The sequence below is a fragment of the Crocodylus siamensis genome, chromosome 3, assembly GCF_052110815.1.
Source record: "Crocodylus siamensis isolate JL-2025a chromosome 3, ASM5211081v1, whole genome shotgun sequence".
NCBI classification, from domain to species: domain Eukaryota; kingdom Metazoa; phylum Chordata; order Crocodylia; family Crocodylidae; genus Crocodylus; species Crocodylus siamensis.
The window spans coordinates 112,400,717-112,417,423 of record NC_143397.1 but is presented as its reverse complement, the minus strand read 5'-3'; the positions used below and the strand labels follow the sequence as shown (position 1 = coordinate 112,417,423).

Sequence of the window (16,707 nt, the reverse complement as noted above, 5' to 3'; positions counted from 1 at the left end):
CGACAGACAGACAGACCAACCACACCAGATGCACTGATCTAAGGAGGTAAGCACTGCAATATATAAATAGAATTTTTTTTGAAGTTGGATGCCACTTAATTGACAAAAATTCTGGAAGGATGCCTCAAGTCCCAAAAGGTTGAGAACTGCTCGTTTAGAGAACTCTGTCCTCCCCCACCAAAACACACACACACACACACACACACAATCACGAAACAGCCAACCAATGACCACACTGCTGTTAAAAATAAAATCATTAATCATCTGTTTGTCAGCCACCATGCATTAACTAGAAAGTGATGCATTAATATGGGAATCTATGAGTGGTTGAGGAAGCTGTGGAAAAACTAAGTAGGAGATGCTCTGTATGACCTACTGTACCTCCTCCAACATAGGAGCCGTAGAACAAACAACAGAAGTTATAATGAACTTTTGTTACTCATCAGTTTAAAACAGTAGCTTTATCTTTAAAAAAAGATAAATAACAAGCAGATCATTTTTATTCATTTAAAATGTATTCACTTAATTTTCCTCTATAACAGGTTATGGGGGCATAGAAGCTGTACTGACATTTAAGGGTGTTTTTCTATAGTAAGGACAGGTGGTCTAACGATTAGAGCATTAACCTAGAACTTCAAGTCCTATCTTTGCACATTTGGACAAGATTCTTAGTCTCTACATTTCAGGCTCCTATATTTAAAAGTCAGGAAAATGGTACTTTCCTGCCTTTCAGGGATATTGCAAACAACGTTTAAAAAACTATGATGCTCAGATACTATAAAAAGAGATTTAGTCAGAGAGAGGAGCACCATACTGCATGTATAGTCCCCATAAAGTCAGAGATTTAGATAAAACTAATGGAATAAGTTGTCGCCCACTACAAGTAAGAATGAGAGTATTTATCCTCTGAAGAATTACAGCATTTCTCCAAGTACAGATCATTTTCTAAAGATCCACAAATACTTTAACTCATGAGTTAGCATTTATAAAAGTTACTGCTTTAAGAAATAATATTTTTTCAGCCAACAGCAAACAAATTCCTAATTTAAGAAGTGCTACACTATGGGAGTCATCTTAGATATTTGCCAAGTAGTTATTTAGGAAGTTTCATGACTAACAAAACTACATTTTAGGTATTCATATAAAACACAGGAGTCAAACAGAGTCAAGACAATGAAAGCTTCAAAAGTCTAATCTTTTCATTTATACACACCAACACATTCTTCCTGTTCTTCATGCCCATTCTAGAAACTGAGTAGTAAGAGAACCAGACTGATACATGAGGGTAAATACAGAAGAGTCATTCCTTCAGCTGGCTAAAACCTCTCCCTCTGATCACAATGCGAGAATCTTCTTAGTCAGTGCTAGCCGAAGGACAGTCTCACAGTTGCCAAGACTAGAATCCTCTTCCCACGCTAGCCAAAACCAGAGGCTCCAATTAATGTATTGGAAGTGCTAATATTATGCAATAATTCTGCCCACAGAAAAGGATTTCTTCCCAACTAATCCAGGGCAGTTAATGGTTGACTTAGAATCTTCCTCCTGCTTAAGGTACACTTTGGCACCCACTTGAAGGAAAGCAAGTTGTTCAGTCTGGAACCCAATTAAAAATTATATGGATGTCTGTTATTCATCAACGGAACATAGCATCTTGGTAAAATACAATTATTCAGCAAAGCAAAGAGTGCTTTGCCTTATTCCTGCCTAGGAAGTTAGAACAATTTTGTCAATACAATGCACTTCAGTTCAGAAATCTATTGACTCAACTTCCATTATGCCAAAGTTTAAACACACTAATAAATAGCTCCCACATACTTGAAAAATTCTACCAGCATGAGCCATTGCTTACTGAGTTGAGAATACTTGAAACTGCAACTTTTCTTGAACAATTTATTCAAATGACAAAGTGAATACAGCATTACAAAAAGGACAACACAGTTTTACAAACAGATGTAATTATGAATCACTTTTATATCTGTACATGTTTAATGTAATGCTTGTGTATACATGATTAGAGGGCATATCCAAGATAATCCATTGTGGATTTTTTTAAAATGCTAATTACGGTCTTAGTGATGATTTATGTTAGGTTCGTAGTTAGAGGTACCCTGATATCAGTCCATACTATATCGGCACCATTAAAAGGAAAACTGACACCATCGGCAATCAGATTTTTTTGACTGATAAGGCTGATAATGTCACCGGTAAATGTTGCATGCACATGTGCAGCCACAGCATGCACAAGTCAGGAATACAGCCCAGCAGCTTGGAGAGCAGCATCCGTCGGTAAGTCTGTGGGGGGAGGCAGATCAAGGCCTCCACAGTGAAGGAGGGAGTGAGGGCTGGGGCAAGGGCAGGGGCTGCCCAACTGGGGCAGGGTGGGATGAGGCCATGGGCAGGACAGAGCCACAGGCAACTCCTGGTCACTGCACATGCCCTCGGAGGACATGTACCTCCCAGATTTGTGCATGGAGCGAGAGCAGGCTACCCATTACAGACTTGGGGCCAGGGGCTGCACTGGCCTCTTCTTGGCAGAGGGGGGTGGGTCAGGGCTGTGCTCTGGGTGGGCAGCATTGGTGCTGGGACAGTGGCTATGGCAAATTGAGGTGGCTGCAGACCATCCCTCTCCACCCCCTGTAACTCCCTTGCCACCCGCCCCGAGCACAGCCCCAGCCTAGCACCCCTGCCAGGAAGAAGCTGGCACAGCCCCCAGTAGGCAGCCCGCCCTCACCCCACACACAAATCCAGGGGGCATATGCACCTCATGCCTCCCGCAGGGGTGTGCGCAGTGGCTGGGAACCGCCCCCCACTGGCGCTCCCAGACAAGCTGACTGCAGCTCCGCCCCATGCCACACCCCACCCTAGTAGGGCAGCACCTGCCCCTGCTCCACTCCTGCCCACTGTGAGGCTCTCAGTCTGCTCCCCCATGCTTCTTCCCACCCTGAAGCCGCTTCATGCCCACAGACTTACTGGCTGGATGCTGCTCTCTAAGCTGCCGGACCACATATTGGCAATTGGTTTGGTATTGGCCAATATGGATGCTTAATCCACCATTGGTATCAGCCAAAAAAAGTTTACTGGTGCACCTCTACTTTGTAAAATATCCAGTAACTCCATACTATATACTGGATCTACTGAAGGCAAGTATCAAATACTGTCTGTTAATATCTGACAAAGCATGCTGTAGCTCAGACCTTTCAAACCAGTTTATCTCCAAGGTGCCAGCCATACTACCCCATCTTCTGCCTAAAGCAGCTAACCATCTATCATTGAGTGCATGTATTGCTATTAAGATGAAAAAAAAAAAAAATGGTCATACAAGTTACAGAGAAGTCTGTTGACATCATAACCTTTTGCTAAAAAGTGCAGTTAAGCAATATCTATTTTAACAAGTTGCTTCTATAATTAAGTAAACATTGTACTGCAGTGTAGTGCTTTATAAGGCCGTGATTTGCAAACTGTGCTCCATGAATCCCTACCACACCAGGTCCTCCTTCACCTTTCCAATTAGCAGCCTGTAACATAACGGAGTATGGTAGTAATGATCAGCCAACAGCCTGCTGGCCAAATCCAGCCTGTGGAGCTGTGATCTAGCCTGGGGGAGCTCCCCATGGGTCTGGAAATTTGGCAGCAGTGCTAGCATTAATTGTTTGCCACAGCACTAGGAGCTACAGAAGTTAACTCTGTCATTGTTCCCCCTCTGCCAAATTTTTGGACCCATGGGAAGCCCTGTGGGGATGACATGGCCCTGAGCACCAGATCACATCAGCATGCAAGGATGGGCCACCACACAGGGTTACAACCATGGACTGACCCTGCACACCCCTAGGCTAGATCAGGCCTGCAGACTGACTGCACACACAGGATCTAGTCCATGGACTGACCCCACAATACTCATGCAGCCCTCAGGGCCACTTAGGTGTAGTGCTATTGGTATATGGTCATCTGCAAGTAAGACCGCTCACAGCTCTCTGGCTATCAGTCAAAACAACCAAGAAACATTGTTCTAAGGAATATTTATTCCTCTTCTTAAAAGATGTAAGATTGTTTGACAAGCAAAATAACTAACACGTGTTACTATCAACTAAACATGAAAATACTTAAAAACAATTGCCAGTGAATTACAAAGTTTAAAATGTTATTAAAATAATATTATTGTCAGTCATGTGACAATATATTTTTGGACAAAATACATTTCAGTTACTTTTAGAACATGACTATGTTGGGGCACATAATAATTTCACTTTCTCTGACAGTAAGGTTTGTGGTGGCTTAATACTTATGGAAGGATTTCTCAGTTGCACATTTACTATATTTTACATGTTTCTCTTTAAAGAAATACAGATCTGAAAACAATGTTTTTCCCTAATGATAAACTGGTTTGTTTTTTTTTGGGGGGGGGGGGGGGGGGAATCCACCTTAATCAATTAGTCTTCTATAGCAGCACTACTCAACTGCCAGCCAAGGGGCCACTTACCTGCAAGGGGTTAACATGCAGGACGCAACCACCTGCCCTATTCCTCTGGCTGCAAGAGCAGCCAGGGTCCTGGAGCGGTCTTCCTTGCCAAACTTCAGCATGCCTCCATCCAAGGGAGAGGCACAGCCTGTATGGCTGGGGAAGCCAACAGTCCAGAGCACTCATGCAGTGCAGCACCACAGGGAGCTCAAGATGAGGCAGACTGCTGTGCCACATGAGGGTATGCCTGCCTGCCTGCATAGTGCAGTACAGGGGCTGGGGGAGGTGCCCACCTTCATGCATGCAAGGGGGCATATAATCTGAGGGGCCCATGGCCCCACCAATGCTTCTCACGTGAAGTGGAATCTGGGGGGGGCACATGGTTCCCAGTTGCTTTGAAGTTGGACAGCCCTATTCTAAAGAATTTGAAAATAGCCCCAACATTGACAAAATTGTCTTGGGAGGTGGAAGGGGCAGAGGAGGGGTGGGGCTGGAAGGAAGGCAGCTGTACTAGAGTCTCATAAACTTGACAAAGCAAATGCCCGGATTGGGGGGGGGAGAAATCTTACCATACATGTTGTTATTATTTTTACCTGATACATTTGCTAAAACTGTATCTGTTCACGTACTGCAGTTTGCACATTTCAGTGCAGCTATGGATCAGAGGCATCTCTAGGGGGAAAAATGCACTCTTAATACTAGCTCAGACAGACCCAAGAGCACTAGAACTAAATTTGTTCCAAAAATAGGTAGCTTTTTTAAATAAGCAAATACAATGGCAAGGACAGAAAATAGGGGTGCACCAATAGAGATTTTCAGGGCCGATACTGACAGCCAATTTTTAAAGGAGGCATATTGGCTGATACCAATCTGATTTCCGATACAGCTACATGCAGCTGGTAAGTCTGTTGGGGTGAAAAGGGTGGGTGAGGCAGATCAACTCCCCTTGTGGTGAGGGAGGAGTGGGGCTGGGGCAGGCACTGCCCAGCTAGGGCAGGGCGGGTGAGGGACAGAGCTGCGGCTTGTCGGGGGGGGGGGGGGGGGGGGGGGGGGGGGCAGCAGCTCCCGCCATTGCACGCTGCTGGCCCAGGAGTGGCTCATCCAACGGCACCGACCACTCACCTGGGAGGGCATCGGCGGCAGGGGTGCCCCTGGATCTCCATGGGGTGGGACAGGCAGGCTGCAGCTGTGGTCTGCACTGTGCTGAGAGTGGGAGCCAGGGGCACTGGGAGTACAGCTTCCAGCCCAGAGATCCAGGGGCACATGCCACCCCCTGACATTGCCCCCCATACTGGGCAGCACCTACCCCAGCCCCAGCCCACTGCTCCCCCACCACCATGAGGGGCACTGCCCTGCCCTTCCCTCCCTTCTCCCTTTTCACCACACCAGACTTACCAGCTGCACGCAGCTCTCCACCTGCTGGGCTCCTGTCCTTGCTGCCTGCATGCTGGCATTTCCTGGCCAAATTATCAGCCACACCAGGCCAATTTCCAATATAGTCAATTTGCTTTATATCAGTGCCAATCCGATATCAAAACAATGTATCGGTGTACCTCTAACAGAAAAGGACCAGACCTTGAGGGAAATACTCCCAGCCCCACTTTCTAGACCCCTACCAACAGTTCCCTAACCTTGCCCAACTCTTTATCTTAAGTAAGAACCTACAACATTTGCAATTTCGCTGCTTTTTCAGATTCTGTGAAGTCCAGGCAATGCCTGCAAAATCCAGGAGGGGGGAGAAGGGGGAACTTACAGAAAAGAAAATACAGCAGCCCAATGGGACAGGTAAACAGGGGAGGGGCTGCCCGCTTGAAGTGCTGCAGGCAAGACAGCTGCTACTCACTGACTGGCTGCGAGCGCTGCCTGTCCTATGGTCCCACAACCAGAGGTGTGTGGGAGCCACTGCACTCTGCCTGCAAAATGGCTGCCCAGACCTGTGTCCTGCTTGTGAAATCTGGGGGGTGGCCTCTGTGAATTAGGCAAGTCTCTATCATAAGTAAATTTCCTGTTGATGAGCAAGCACCTAACAGGACCCAGGCCTACCTTAACAATAAATACAAGACCTGCCATGACATCTCCACTGCCACAAATCAAAAGCCATGGATCATGCACATGTTTATCACCAGAATGGGGTATACTTCATCCAGTGCACCAAATGCCCATGGCAATTGTGTGGGTAAACGGACGAGAGAAAAAACAACAACAACAAAAATCTACTTCATTGAGTTTTTATTGAATCTCTCCTGCCTACCCAATTTCTCTTATCCCGTTTTTGTTTACATACAAAGTTTTACAAGAGCTTATATTATATTACATCTACTATTTAACTCTGCTGTATCTTTCACCCCAGAGGCCTGAGGAAGGGTGCATGAATACCCTAATTCTTACCTATATCTATCCCATCCATGCAGTTGGTCCAATAAAAGATACCTCACACATTTCCTGGACCATCACAGCAACATCAAATCAACCCTACCAAGGACAGATAAGCTAGTCCAGGAGGAGTAAGTTTAGTTATTTTCCTTGGAAGAGGCCTTTCCTTATTACGAGCAGTATACATTGCAAGTTAAACTACTGATAAGTGGCTTCCGTTGAATATTCCCATTTTTAACTACAGGCAAATTGGGCCATCTGCCCAATAAGAAAGAATACCAGAAACACTTGACACTCAAATTCCTGGCAAACATTTATTTATTTTTATATTATTTATTTTAATATATTTCATGGATGGCTTACCACAGAGTCCAATATATCGGCACAAGGAAAAAAGCAAACCTAGTTCTTCTTAAGTGACCATGACTTTTACATTCCCTTCATGTTTAAAAACCACCCTGCACATGTGCATATATACATACACACAACAATCCACTTTCAAGAATCAATGGGAAAAGCAAGAAAGTGAAATTCATGAAAAATAAATGCAATGCACAAAATATCAATAGGAAGTGTTACCCATTTAAAATTTAAAGCTTGTCAGTCACCATACGGCGAACCCAGGTAATCAGGCAAAACAATCAACGTGTAGGAATATGTTAGATCGATCATCATCAAGTTGAATCATCACTGCGCGTCTTGAAATTCTAGCTCTGAATTTTCTACCAATGATACACGTGCATACACGCAAGAACCTTATGTATTTTGGTGTTTGATTTTTATCTTTTTAGGCAGTATCTTCAACTTCATATGAACACAAGATGTCCCATCTTCATTTTTTTTTAAGTGATGATAGACTTACAGAATCAGATTTGTCCAGATTACCCTATAACTGAGACAAATTTTCTTTCAATGGAGGCTTGGGGAAAAAAAAGGAAAAAAAAAAAAACCATGCACCCAAATTATGTTAATTACCTTCTATGCAGCAGCCCCTTCCTGGTACTCTTTGAGTACAAAAGTCACTAAATTTCTCAAGTTACACAGAACATACTCCTCAGAGCTGTCCAACTGGTGGCCCAGGGCTGCCACATGTGGTCTGCAAGGGGTTGATACTGCCCCAAAGATCCCACCAGTCTACCTGACATCCCTGGCACCTGCTGCAGCCAAGGTCTCAGAGCAGGGGTAGGCAACATTTTTGGACAGAGTGCCAAAAAACACCTGCAACCAACTCATAAGATGTTGGTTGGCGTGCTGAGGCAGACTGTGTGGGAAACCATGAAGAGTCTGATCCTTGGCATGGAAGGGTCTGCACTGCCATGCCATCTGCCCAGAGGCACACATACCAAGCAAAATGCCTTTGTGTGCCACACTCTGGCACCCGTGCAGGGGGTTGCCTATCCTTGTCTCAGAGCTTCCCTTTTCCTTCCCACTCCCAGCTTCCAGCACCTGCCCCACAGGAAGGTGTAACACAGCAGGCAAAGCCCAGGGCCTGGTGCAGCAGGGGGGGCACAGCAGGTGAGCTGTCTGCTACAGCTATGGGCCCTGTCTTTTACTGCTGATGCTCCTGCTGGTGTGGCCCACATAGGGTGCAGCCCCCTGACTGCTTTGAAGTCTAAGAGAAACCACATTACAATTTCAGTCTAAAAAGATATGCAAAGAAAATTGCAATTTAAACAAGCATCCTCTGTGAAGCACCCGAGGTCTGTTGGGCTGCAGGAGCCAAGCAGCAGGCCAACAGCATTGAGACGGCTGCCCTCAAGTTCACAGCCTGCTAAGTTTCTTCACAGGCCCCTGTGAAATACCCCTAATTGTTCCCGAGCTGAAGGAGGTCGGCTGCCATGTTACTAGTGCAGGGCACTGCCCTTGGCTGACAGCACCTTCAGCCCCACAAGGGAGCAGAGCAGCTCCGGGCCTCTCCACTCAGTGCCAGGGCTGGCGACCCGGGGGCGGGGGCAGCTGAGCCCCACGCCGCGGCCTCCTGCCACCCGGAGCCAGAGCCCAGGGCCCGCGGGGTCCCCCCCAGGCCGGGCAGGCCGCGGGCAGCCAGGGCGGCGGGGCTCCGACCGCGCCCGCCCCAGGCCCCAGCACGCCCGGCGGGGCGAGGGAGGCCGCAGGGCCGGGGGCAGCTCGGCTCCCCCGCGACGAGGAGCAGAGCCGGGCGGGCTGGGGCAGGGTCAGGCCGGCCCCGACGCCCTCGCCCCGGAGGCCCGCTTGTCCTTGCGGGGGGCGGCACCGGCAGCGATCAAAGTTCGAGCGGGCCCGGCCCGGCTCGGCCGCTCCCCCGGGTCGGGCCGCACCCCTGCGCGGGCGCGGGCGGACACAGACGCGGACACGGAGACTGACCTGGCGGCGGGGAGGGGGGGGGCGGGCGGCCGCGGGGGCCGCGCTGCTCGGAGGCGCCGCAGACGGGAGAAGATTCCGGCCGGAGTTTAAAACAAAGAGGCGGAAATAGCCGAGCGGAGCCGAGCGGGGGCGCCGGGCGCATGCGCGCCCCGGTTCGCCGCGCGGCGGAGGCGCTGCCGAGGCGGGGGTCTCTCCTCCCCCCGTGCGCCCGGCGGGGCGGGGCGTTGTTCCCTCAGTCAGCGCCGCCCCCAGCCTGGGTGGGGGCGGGTGATGAGGGGAGCAGTAATGAGGTAGGTGTAGGGTGACCACCTTTGTAAAATATCAAGGTGGGACCCATGCCTCCCCACCCCCTCAGCATGGCCAGAGCAGAACGGGGTGGGGGCAGGTGCGGGTCGCCCGCTGCAGGCTCAGAGCTCCCCACCCTGCTGCCTTTTGCCCCAGGAGCCCAGCAGCAGCAGCAGTGGGCACAACTCCAAGCTGCCGCCACTGCCCCATTGTTGCCAGGTGGGCAGGGGGCACGCCCCCATGGTGGCCTGGGATGAAGAGTAGCAGGGCAAGGAGCCCTGAGCCCACAGCAGGTAGCCTAGTATCTGCCCCCACCCTGTGCACAAACCTAAGGAGCACATACTACACATGCTCCTCTGGGTGGGCAGCAGCAGGAGGGAGCCCCCCTCCCCCACGAGCCATCTGTGACTCTATCCCACTCCCTGGCCTTATGCACTGCCCTAGCTGGGCAATGTCCCTAGCCCCTGCCCCACTCCCTCCCCCTCACCCAGACGTGACTGCAGGGAGCTGCTCTCCATGAGGTCCCACTGTTATTTCCAGCCACATGCATGTTTGCAGGCACACGCATGCAGCATACTCTGCGTCCCACTCATAGCAGCCCCTTGCAGGCTGCAACACTGCCAGCCTGCCAGGGAAAACCCACCATTTCCCATGGATACTTGCACGAAGCTGCGAATCCTGGACAAATGCTGTCCCGGAGTCATGCAGCCTGAGACTGGGACTTGAGATTGCCATTCTGGGACTGTTCTGCCCAATTAGGGATGGGTGTTCACTCTAGGCAGGTATAGTGGGGGGTACACAGTAAATCAGGCAATGCTGGAGCAGTAATAGGGCAGGCACCTTGTCCTTTGCTGCCTGCCCCCCCCACAGCCCCTCTTCCCCCTCCTAGCCACCTCTGATGCCAACAGCTCTAGGCTTGCTCTTCCCCTTCCCCCCTCTGCACTGCTTCTGCCTCCCACTGACCTAGATCCTTTACCCACTTCACCCTGTCCTCCTCACCCACTCCCGCCTCCTTCTTACCTTTGCTTCAGTGCCTGCAGGCTGCAGCCTGGGGGAGCTGATGGCTTGCAACCGGAATGGGGAGCCGATGGCCTGAGTAAGGAAACAACCCAGAGCTGGGTAGGCTTTTGGTTGGGAAACAGGATCTTGGATTTATGTTGAAATTTAAACTTTAGACTGATGGAACAGGTGTGGCTACTAGGGGTGAGGTAGAGGGCTAGAGGTAAACTACATAAGCCCATTTCCCTCAGCCTCTTGTCATAAGTAGGGACCTACCAAAATCACTGTTTCACAAAAATCGGGCACTGCCTGCAAAATCTGGAAAATAACTTACTGAGAAAGCCAAGAGTCCTCATTGCCTGGCAGCCTGACTACACATCCTGCTTAGGGAGAAGGGGGAATCCTAACCCTACCCTCCAGCATATCTGCTACTCTCCTGAGCTTGGTGTCATCCACAAACTTGCTGAGGGTGCACTCCACCCCATCTTCCAGGTCATTGATGAAGATATTGAACAAAACCAGCCTCAGGATCAACCTCTAAGGCACTGTGCTTCATACTGGCCACCAACTACACATGGAGCCATTGATTACTACCCTTTGAGCCCAATGATGCAGCCAGTTTTCTATCCACCTTACCAGTGGCAACAGGGAACACCTTACTAGTGGCTCCCCCATGCATCCCCTGAGAGCACTGGTGCACCCCCTGACAATCTGCACTCCCCACTTAGGTGACAGGCAGGGGGGAATGCCAGCGCCCCCACTGCGAGCAGCAGCCAGGGAGCACAAGCACCGAATGAGGCACCACAACCACTTCCAGGAGTGCCGTGGTCACTTTCAGGACCACAGCAGCCACTTCCTGGTTGGCGAGATTGGCCACAGGGACCACCCTCTGGTCAGCAAGATTGGCCACGGGGGGACTCCTGCCCCCCCCTTCACTGAGGGGGGGCAGTTGACCATGTACCTTATAGTCCATTCCTTGGGTTGCTTGTGAGAATATTCTAGGAGACTGTATCAAAAGCCTTGCTAAAAATCAAGGTATATCACATCCACAGCTCACCCCGCATTCACAGGGCCAGGCATGTCATCAGAGAAGGCAATCAGGTAGGTCAGGCATGACTTGGTAAATCCATGCCAAGTGTCTCCAATCATCATCATCTTTTCCAAGTGTGTGGAAATGGAGTCCTTGGGCACATCTACATGCGCTGTTAATGTGATTTAGGCTTACTGCACAGTAAAATACTGCATATGAAGCCTTCCCCAGGAATGCATGTACATATGCACACAGTTGGAAGCAGATTTGCTCTTTAGGGAGATCCAAGCCTGCTCCTTCCCTGCTTTGCCCCCTTACAGCAGCCAGGGGAAGCTGCAGGCTCTGGCTGCAGCTGCCTAGGTGCCAAGGGGTTGTGGGGGGCGGCAGGGTGGCGCAACAGGCTCAGCCTGGCAAGGGGCACTGTCTTGGGAGCCTGTGGCTGGTGTGCCATGGACGCTCCCTGCCCTTCCCCGCCCCCCCCAGCAGTGGACAGAACACCATGTCTGCAAGGCACCTGCAGACCACCTCCTCCCACCCCACTCAGTAGGGCACCTGGGCAGCCATCAATGGACCCCAGGCCCACAAAGCAACCTCAAGACTACACATGCTACAGACATTTTGAAGCAATGGTATTTCCCTCCCCAACAACTGACCCCATCCCTAAGGATCTGATCTTGTGCACGCCACTGGCAAAGGCAGTGTATGCAGAGGGCACTAGCCAGTGCTGGTGGCAACCTTAGAGGCATATCCCCGGTGGCAGCTGGCACTTTTCCCCCAAGTGCCAGGAGAGAGATGCTCTTTGTGAGAGTTTCCAACATTTAGAGATGACATTCACTGTGCTCAGGGGCTGTACAGCCTGACCTCAAAATCAGGGGTCACATGTGCACAGATGCCCAAGGACCATGATAAGTTGACTGGGTGGTCCCTGCCACAGGTGGCTGCCAGCTAAACCTTCTGTCCCCACTCCCTCCAAGGGGGCAGGTGGCTCACTTGGCACTTGCCACAAGTAGCCTGTCTTCCCAGTCCCCTTCCCAAGCTGGGTAAGAGCTGGCTCCTGCCAGCAGCTGCCACGACAGCTTCCTCTGCAAGCCAGGCAGTTCGCTTCTGCAACACCAGGCCCACACTACCCTGGGTCAGGAGGTGAGGAGCTCCCAACAGGCTCGGACTGAACTGACACCCCTGCCCCCAGCCCTGTGGCAGCCCTCTCTGGAGAGGTGGTTGGGACCCTGGCCCAGGCCCAGGCCACATGTGGCCTGTGCCCCAAGTATGCCCTTGCTGAGAGTCCCCCAGATATGCCATGTCAAGCTGAGGAGCGCCCCACGCACTGTGCCCTGCTGCTGCTGGTCACCATTGTGTCCCAGACACAGCTGAGAAAGTGGCACAGGGGCCTGAGCTTCAACAGCACCCCAGGAAAGCCCGCGCTTCCCTGTCACATTTGGTGCTGCCTGGAGGGATATCTCTGCCTGCACTACGAGTCCCTGACCCTTGTGCCCAAAGAGGAGATCACTACTGCCATTGGCCAGTTTTTGTGCATGTGACAGGCCCCTGGCTGCCTAGCTAAGCCACTCAATAAATGTTCTGCACTACCTCCCGCCTCCCTGTGTATTGGCAGGGGGAGCTAACCCAGGCAGGGTTAGAAAGGGCTCCCCTCCCCACCATGTTGGGCCCCTGGCTCCAGGCATGAACGACTCATGCCCCCGGCAGCTGGGGCACACGGCAGCAGGAGCATGAAGGTGGCAGTGGGAGCATGGCAGCAGTAAGCAGGGGAGCTCCCACAGATGCCACCAGCGTTGTTGGTGGGGAGGGGTGGCAAGTCCCCACCAAGGGTTGGGGACCACCGCCACCAGCAGCAGCGGCGGCAGGCAGCAGGGATTGCAGACCACCTACAGATGCTTCTGGCGGTGTCAGCAGCACACCGATACTCTCAGGGGGTGCACATGCACCCGCATGCACCCCCTACATATTGCCCCTGGCTCCAAGCATGCAGCCCAGGCATGAATGGTTGTGGGAGGCACCAGTCAATCTCAGGGGGGCATGTGCCCCCCATGTTCCCCCTACACATTGCCTATGAGTCCCAGAGCAGGTGGGTGAGCTGGTGCAGGCACAGATGGCTGTGGTGCCCCCTCTTCCCCACCCCCCCAGTCCTCTTCCCTTTGCAGGACTTACTGGATAGGGGACTCTGGTTTAAGTTAAACCAGAAAGGGGGCTGGGACAGACACTGCATAAACCAAATGTCTGACCCAAATCAGTTAAGTCTGATACTACATTCAACCAGGTTTATCTCAAATCAGTTTTAGCCATTTTCAAACTGGTTTATGGTCCATGAACATCTGTTCTGTTACAGGTTTAAACCAGTTTCTGATCACTTAAACCAGTTTGTGTGTAATAGTAGTAGTAGCTAGAGTCGGAAGGGACCTAGGTAGATCATCTAGTCCGACCCCCTGCCTTGGCAGGAAAGAGCACCGGGGTCAGATGACCCCGGCAAGGTGTTCATCTAACTTCCTTTTAAAAATCCCCAGGCTAGGAGCCTGCACCACTTCCCCTGGAAGCCGGTTCCAGGCCCTAGCCGCCCTGACTGTGAAGTAGCGCCTCCTAATATCTAATCTAAACTTACCCTCCGCCAGCTTGTGACCGTTATTCCTGGTCACTCCTGGCAGCGCACGGGGGAACAGGGACTCCCCCAATACCTGCTGATCCCCCCTGACCAGTTTGTAGCAGGCCACAAGGTCCCCCCTTAACCTTCTCTTGTGGAGGCTAAACAGGTTCAGGTCCCATAGCCTCTCCTCATAAGGCCTGCCCTGCTGACCCCCGATCATACGAGTGGCCCTCCTCTGAACTCTTTCCATATCGTCCACGTCCCTCTTGAAGTGTGGCGCCCAGAACTGGACGCAGTACTCCAGCTGCGGCCTGACCAGTGCCGCATAGAGGGGGAGGATCACCTCCCTGGACCTGCTCGAGATGCATCTGTGGATGCATGACAGGGTACGGTTGGCCTTCTTGACTGCCTCCCCACACTGCCGGCCCATGTTCATCGTGGAGTCAATGACGACTCCAAGATCCTTTTCCGTCTCCGTGCTGGCAAGAGGGGAGTTCCCCAACCTGTAAGTGTGGTGCCGGTTCTTCCTCCCCATGTGCAACACCTTGCACTTATCAGTGTTAAACCCCATCCTATTCTCATCCGCCCACCGTTGCAACCTGTCAAGGTCAGCTTGTAGCCTATTGCACCCTTCTAGTGCACCCACATCCCCCCACATCTTAGTGTCATCAGCAAACTTGAACAGGGTGCTTTCTACCCCATCATCCAAGTCACTGATGAAGATGTTGAACAGTGCGGGCCCGAGGACCGAGCCCTGCGGAACCCCACTGCCCACGTCCTTCCAGGTTGAGAAGAACCCATCCACTACCACCCTCTGGGTGCGGCCCTCCAACCAGTTGGCGACCCATTTGACTGTGTGGGCATCGACACCACAGTCTCCCAGCTTTTTGATGAGGACAGGGTGAGAGACAGTGTCGAAAGCCTTCCGGAAGTCCAGAAAGACTACATCCACAGCAACCCCTGCGTCTAATGATTTGGTGACCTGATCGTAAAAGGCCACCAGGTTGGTCTGACAAGACCTGCCACTGATGAACCCATGTTGGTTGCCCCTGAGCATGCATTCCCCCGCAAGGCCCTCCTGGATGTGTGCCAGGATAATTTTTTCAAAGAGCTTACCCGGGATTGAGGTAAGACTAACTGGCCTGTAATTTCCCGGGTCCTCTTTTTTTCCCTTTTTGAAGATAGGGACCACATTGGCCCTCTTCCAGTCCTCCGGCACCTCACCAGAGCACCACGAGTGCTCATAGAGCCGCGCCAGGGGTCCCGCAATGACCTCGGCCAGTTCCTGTAGAACCCTAGGGTGAAGATCGTCCGGACCAGCGGACTTGAACACGTCCAGCCTCTCCAGAAGTACCCTAACTAACTCCTCGCTAACCCCTGGCCCAGGCGTGTCTCTCCCGGGGCCCGAGGGGGGCCCAGCAGGGAGGTGGCTGAACTGGTCCCTACTTAGGAAGACAGAGGCAAAGAAATCGTTAAATATGTTAGCTTTATCATCTGGCGTGATGACTAAGTTGCCCATCGTGTCCCACATTACCCGGGACCCTCTTTTTACCCCCTATGTATTTGAAGAAGGACTTCTTATTGTCCTTAATCCGGGAAGCTAGTCCTATCTCCATCTCTGCCTTGGCCCTCCTGACTGCCCCCCTACATCCTCGGGCAACTGTAACATAGTCCCTAGCCTAGGCTGCCTCCCCCATTCAGTAGGAGTCCACACTTTCCCTGATATTTCTTTTTCTCTAGAGCTCTTTTAAAAATTTCAGTACTTCATCTATTAACAAAAAAAGTTATAACAATAAAAAGAGCACAGACTAGCAAGCATGCTATTGCTATACCCCAAATCACTGTTTTAAAAAAAAAGAGAATCACACATTTGCTATGCTGCCGCCTGTATTAACACAGAAACACCATCTACAAAAAGCATTGAAAACAGGTACTAGAGTCTTCGTATGTAAAAGTGCCACTCTTGGTTTCAAATGCATAAGCAATATTTTATTTACTAAAATGGGTCCTTAAAATAATATTTATTAAAATACTACCCCAAATTAATATAAATTCTAGAGTTTTTGAGAAAACCTAAGATGAAAAACAAAATTTCAGATTTCACCAGGATTCTCAGGAAATCCTAGACCAGTAGACATCTTATTTAAATATTATTTTTTCCCCTCACCTTTAACATAGCAAACCTGCCAGATAGGGAATCTTAGTGAATTTGCTGCATAGTGTTCAACTGACAGGACAGCTAGGTCAGATAACCTTTCTTGTCCCATCAAAGACCTTAGGTAGTTTTTAACTAATTTTAATTTACTAAAGACTCAGCAGTAGCAATAATTATGGGCAATGTCAAAAAAATGCTCAAGGCGATTTCCATATTAAAATTAGGCTACCCCAGAGATCTTGGCCTGCCCCGCCTTAAAAGCTTGCCTTGCTTGCTGGTCACCGGAGAAGCCAAAGGTTTGAAGATACTCCTTGAAACCATCTTGTTTTTCTCTTAGTTCTTGCCACCACAGAATGGCTGAGCTCAGGGGCAGCAGGCCTAGTTTGCTTATAAGTGGATTCCAAATCTAAAGCAGTCATTTCTTTCCCTCTTGCTATTTGCAACGGCGGCTTTTAAAAGCCTGGGGGAGT

General features: G+C 50.7%; 1 protein-coding gene across 7 annotated transcripts in view; it reads right to left on the bottom strand.

Moving 5' to 3' along the window:
• The window catches only part of PCGF3 (polycomb group ring finger 3), a 208,785-nt gene extending 199,492 nt beyond the window's left edge, over positions 1-9,293 (bottom strand). For 3 of the 7 annotated variants that reach the window (XM_090039019.1, XM_090039020.1, XM_090039021.1), the window contains exon 1: positions 9,173-9,277. The gene's annotated coding sequence lies outside the window, so the exon portion shown is untranslated. Of the gene's footprint in view, positions 1-9,172 lie in introns of all 7 variants that reach the window. The other 4 variants (XM_090039016.1, XM_090039017.1, XM_090039018.1 and 1 more) reach the window with 3 other exon arrangements.
• Between the last annotated feature and the right edge of the window lie 7,414 nt (positions 9,294-16,707).